This window comes from Aegilops tauschii, chromosome 7 (assembly GCF_002575655.3).
Source record: "Aegilops tauschii subsp. strangulata cultivar AL8/78 chromosome 7, Aet v6.0, whole genome shotgun sequence".
NCBI lineage: Eukaryota > Viridiplantae > Streptophyta > Magnoliopsida > Poales > Poaceae > Aegilops > Aegilops tauschii.
Window position 1 is genome coordinate 82,661,558 of NC_053041.3, and position 5,978 is coordinate 82,667,535.

Below are 5,978 nucleotides of genomic sequence, written 5' to 3' on the forward strand. Positions count from 1 at the left end.
AGATTTCGTCTGCGTCGAAGGGGTAGAATATCTGTTTGATGAGTGGAACGTTCCAAGTTTTTTGTTCCTCATCGATGAGTTGGCTCACCCAGCGAAGACGAGATCTTCGAATGAAGGACGCACTCTTGACCCTCCTTATGAGGGATCCATTGATCTCTCTGAATCTGGATACTTTTGCCGTCACCCACGTGCTAGATAACTCATTTTTAAGCAGTTCTAGGCCAGCCTCTATGCCCCTCCAAACCGGTGACGCATCCGACGCAAAAACAGTGTCCAGAAGGTTCCCATTCGGGTAGTACTTAGATTTCAAAACACGGGCACAAAGGTTGTCTGGATTTTGAAGTAGCCTCCATCCTTGTTTGGCTAGAAGGGCAATGTTAAACAAATGCATGTCCCTGAAGCCGATTCCTCCCGCTCGTTTTGGTTTCGTCATGTCCTCCCACGACATCCAATGCACTTTGCGTTCCCCATTTTCGTCTCCCCACCAAAAGTCACGGATGAGCTTCTCGTATTTCTCACAGAAGCCCAGGGAGAGAAGGAACACACCCATAGTGTAGCATGGAAGTGCTTGGACCACGGATTTCACGTGTACTTCCTTTGCTGTGTAGGCCATGAATCTCTCAGACCAGGCACTGCACCTCTTCCCCAACCTATCTATGATCGGCTGAAAATCTTCGTCTTTCATCCTACCTTCTGGTGTTGGAAGTTCTAGGTACTTGCTCTCAAAGGTGGACGAGACTACACCCAGCACCCTCTTGATCCCTTCCCTGGTCTCCTCTGGGCATACCTCACTGAAAAGGATCAAGCACTTACTTTCACTTAGGAGTTGCCCCGTGCCCTTCTGGAAAGTTGTCAAGACCTTTTTGATTACATTAGCTTGGTCCACCGAAGCTTTGAAGAATAACAAACTGTCGTCTGCAAACAGGAGATTTGATACTCCCGAACTGTTTCTAGCAATTGTCAAAGGAATTAAATTTACTTGGTTGATTTCCTTCTCCAAGAGTTTCACCAGGCCGTCTGCTATGAACATTAAGCATTCCCCGCCGCATGCAGAGATAGTGCAGGCACTTTCTTGGGCAGTTCGTCACTTGTGATTACGGGAGTTGATGATCCTGCCACCCTCGAGGCAATCACATGCCGGGAAGCTTTAGCTTTGGCTCAAGACCTACAACTACACAATTTCATCATCGCCTCAGACTCCAAGCAAGTGATTGGGGACATTAAGGGAAGTCGTGGAAGCTATGGAGCCATCATTAGAGAAATTAAAACTAGAACTGTTTTATTTCATTGTAATTTTACTTTCAAATGCCGTGCATCGAATAGCGAGGCACATAGCTTAGCTAATTTTTCTCTTTCTCTTAGTCAAGGTCGCCACATGTGGTTCGGTCAACCTCATGAACCGATTTGTATCCCACATATTATGATTTTCAATGAATGGTTTACCCCCCCCCCCCCCCCCCCCCCGAAAAAAATTAATCATCCCCGGCTAGGTCTTTTTTGTGTGTCTAAACACACTCTTTATTAATGATCATAAACAAGGTTTATGGTTATGGGATACAATTTAGATCCAGAGGATTGAGGGGCCACATAAGGCGTCCTAAAGAAAGTTCTAAAGCGTATTTAGCGGGGCTATGTTCCTCAACATTAGGTTCCCACCCTTCAATGATGAAGGAGCAGCACATAAAATAGACACCAATTATTTAAAAATACATGAACAGTTCTTAAATTTATGAATATATATTTACAATATGTTGACAAAAAAAGACATGAACATTTTTTTAGAATTAAGTTTTCATGTATCTCTAAAATACATTGTTTTTTTATTTTACCTGTAAGAATAGACAGAAAAAAAGAAGAGACCTTTTACAGTACATCAAAATAATATGAGCCGTCCATTTTAAGTGATTCAATAGACTAGATCCATCAATACTACTAGCGAAAATCAGTAGTATATTTTGTTCATGGGATAAAATGGGAAGACTTACAAAATAAATACCAAAACTCTACATGTATTGTGAAATCCGTGTGTTTTCTTCTCCTGCTCTCACGAGACTGCAGGACCGGTTCGGCCAAATACTTTCCGGCGGACATGAGATGCAACAGAGCGATGACTGTAGATAGTCGATGGATCCTTGCCGGACGGTCTTTTTGGCTGACGAAACTACCATGTACAATACATTGATTGATCATGTCATGATGCACTAGTACGTACGTATCATTGTTTTCCGGCGATCAATCCGGCGGCCGCGGCCGCTGCATACAAGTGACGCGGGCACAAGCAGCGGAGGCACCTCAGAGGGAGCTGCAGCAACAACGGCGCTACGGACCAGGACGCCGTAGCGGCGGCTCCGTAGCCTGCTGGTTGATTCGATGACCGATCGCAGACTTCGAGCTCCCACTTGAAGGTCACGGAAGCCAGCTCTGATCGATTGTTGGACATGTGTTGTTGATGACTTGCGATGGCAACTACGAGGCCTCACGAGGATGGGCACCGTGAGTGATTTTTACAAATTAGGAAACAAAAGAATTGACAAAACTACCCTGCTAAATTACGGCTGAGATGATTCAATACTACTCGATTCCGGAAGTAGTATGATTTACCCTAAAAAATCTCTAAAAGAAACATAAATGAAGAAAGGAAAAGTAGGGGCTATTGCAAGGAAGTTTGATCGAGCTAGTGACATATTAAGACAGGACAAAAGACATATCATTGTCTGAACTAAGAAGGATTGTTTTTCTTCGTGTCAGTTTTATTTGCATCCTCAGTTACTATATTTGCACGGAAATTTGGATCAGTGACAATACACCCACGATATGACCAAGTAGATGGTCGTTTACAAAGTATATTGTATGTCCAAGTAGATGGTCGTTCTCATCGCCATCGCTAATCGTTGAGGTACGATCATCCATGTCAGATGTTTCTAATTGAAGAAATATGTACTACCATACTAGTGGTTGGGACGCCAGACACGCCACCCTGTGGCGCCGCTTAAGAGGAAGTTGTGCGAACGTTTTCATTTAAAAAAATAGAAGGATTCCCGGCCTCCATCTAGAAAAACATTAAAAAAACCATCACTCCCATCTAGAAAAGAAGTAACAATGAAAAAAAAAACATCAACGCAGCCTACCAGCGAGCGCCACTTTGCGTAGCCCTTCATTTTGAAAAATATGTGGGGTCATCACCTCCATCTAAAAAGAAAAAAAAACATTATTTTTCAACTCCATCTAAAAATAATATCCCAAAAAAAATCACCACGGCAACCAACTTACGCCACGTGGCATAGCTGGTTGGCCACCCTTCACGCGATGCTTAATGGGTTTAACTAGTGGCTGGGGCGCCACCCGGTGGCGCCGCCTGAGAGGAAAGCTGGTCGGTGTCAGGTGGGAGGCGCCCCCTTCCACTTTACTTTTTATAGTATGCAGTGTTATTACATAATTGCATATTAAGCAGCAGGGAATCAGGAGAAACCAGATTTGAGATCATCAGGAACAAAATTTAAAGTTCATTACACACTTGATGAAACAAGTGACAAGTGCATCTTGGCTCTAACATCACATTGATAAAGAGTACTGAAATCATCTCCAAAAGAAGAAGGAACAAAATAGTGACCGTGGATGGAGTGGCTGATCTTCACCTCGAGCTCAATGCATCCACTGTCCCAGATCCCGGGCTAGTCTTCGTCGTCGTCGCCACCGCCGGTAACCACTGTATCTTTTTGAGCCCCACCTCACAATTTCAGTGAAAAATGCAGCCATCGTCTTGGAATTCCTTGAGAATATCCCTGCCAAGTGCACCATATACAGCCACACTAGTATGGTTAAAGCAATAAAGGAAGTTGGGGTACCTTTTCTTGGATGTAATCCTTGGATTTAAATCCAATTAAGCAGCTCTGTTGAGAGCATTGTTGGTGCTTCCACCTCCTTGGACCTTCAGAGCAAGGCTCCAGATTTTGTATTTCGAACCTAGGGCAGAGCATATGGTACGAGATTGAACAAATCAAGAATAAAGGAAACAAATCATGCCATAATTTCTTTTAGACACTCCCTAAGTTCAGACTGTGAATAATGAGAGAAAAAACTATCGAATATGTCGCCTTTCGTTTTCAGTCGTTTCCCCTCAAATGTGAATGCATCAATATATGGATATGTTTTCTATTAACACCCAATCTGAGACAAAGCTAACTGTAATAAATTAGAGAACACAATTCAATAGTTTTCAGTGGTGTTACCAAAGAATTATAAAATGTTATTTGAAAGCGTACATCATACCTTTACTGCATTGGTATTCATAATTATTTGAGTAACGAACTGAGCTGTATGTACCTGTTATATATTTTTATTTTTCACCAAAACCTAAAATAATATAACCTTGGCAAGAGGTATCCGTAAACCTGCACAACCTCAGGTTGTAGTCCTGCCCGATCTATCTCCTCTAACACCCATAGTTAAAAGTTTGAGAGTTATATATTTATCTTAACTAATAGGAATAAACACAATAACAATGGGCAAGAGCATAGTGCATTCAGTGCATCACTTTATGTTTATACAATATACATGATGATCAAGTGAGTATCATATGTTGTAAGAACTGCAGCCTCTAACACAGGTTGAATTTGAAGATTGCAGAAACTATGAGAAGCAGATAGAACTGCAAACAATTTATCAAAAAGTTGAAAACATAAGAAAAAAATTGAAAACTATGAGAAGGTTGTGCCTGGAGCCTCGATGCTTGCTCTGTTTCAACTTCTTCTTGGACTAAAGATGTTGAGTAACTTCGTGCCTGCGCGTGATGCAGTTCTTGGCGTTTGGCTTGCTGTCCATATCGGCGCCATGGGCAGGGCCATCGCCAGCGGCCAGATGGCCGAGCACATTGGCCGGAAAGGGGTGAGAAAATCTTGACCCTTCCCTCCCTCCGAATGAAAATTAGGAGTTGACCTTGTATTAGTCTCGGATCTCATAAGTTATTTAATAGGTTGCATCTGGCATTTGATATGATAATCAGAGAAGAGAAATTGGTGTTCCAAAAAATGTGTAGGTGAAGAATTTTTCTGAAAAAAGTTCAGTATTTTGTTCATGTCATATGCTTGCAAGTTGCAACAAATTAATTCTTGACTACACTAAAGTTTTATTCTTTTATACTCTAATGACAGCGTAATGGACATGCCTACTGAATTTTCAGTCATTAACGATGGTGGTGATTCAGAACATCATCGGTTGGCTCACCATCTCCTTCACGAATGTACGGCATGATGCACCCACATGTTTCCCAAGCTTATTTTCTGCCTTTTTCTTCTCGCGGCGATACGAGCTTCATGCTTGCTAATCGATGTTTAATCTAGAGGACTCATCACTTCTCTACATGGGACGACTGCTTCAAGGATTTGGTGTTGGTGTCATACCATACGTGGTTTGTAATAAAGTATCTTCACTGCATGATTATTCTGTGCCTAGGATGTTCATGACTTTATGCTTTAAGATTTTGAGTACTTCTCAGCTGGTTCAAAAATGTTCAGAAACAAGAGAGCAACTAATATGTCAATATACTGGATGTAGAATGGTCCATGTTTTTTTTTGGAAAAGATGGTACGTTGTTTATACCTACGCACCCCTACCAAAACTAAATTAACCTATTGAAATTACAACATTTTTACTTTGTGCCTGGGCCTCAGTCCATGCTGATTTTTATGGCTTTATGCTTTAAGAGATTCAGTACTTCTCCATCGTATATACCAACTTATTTTATTGTCAACATATTATTGAGCTACCTGATAGTTACAATACTAACTCTTATCACACAGTAAAAGTTGAAAGTGATCTGGACAATGACTACAAACAATGCAATAAAACTTGTGATGACAGAAAGAATAAACAGAAAGGACCATTGGCATCTAATCACAGTTAAGAGCTAGAAGCATCGGCACTCATAAGGAAAAGACATATGAGTACCTGTTATTTTAGCCCACAATAGATCATCTGGA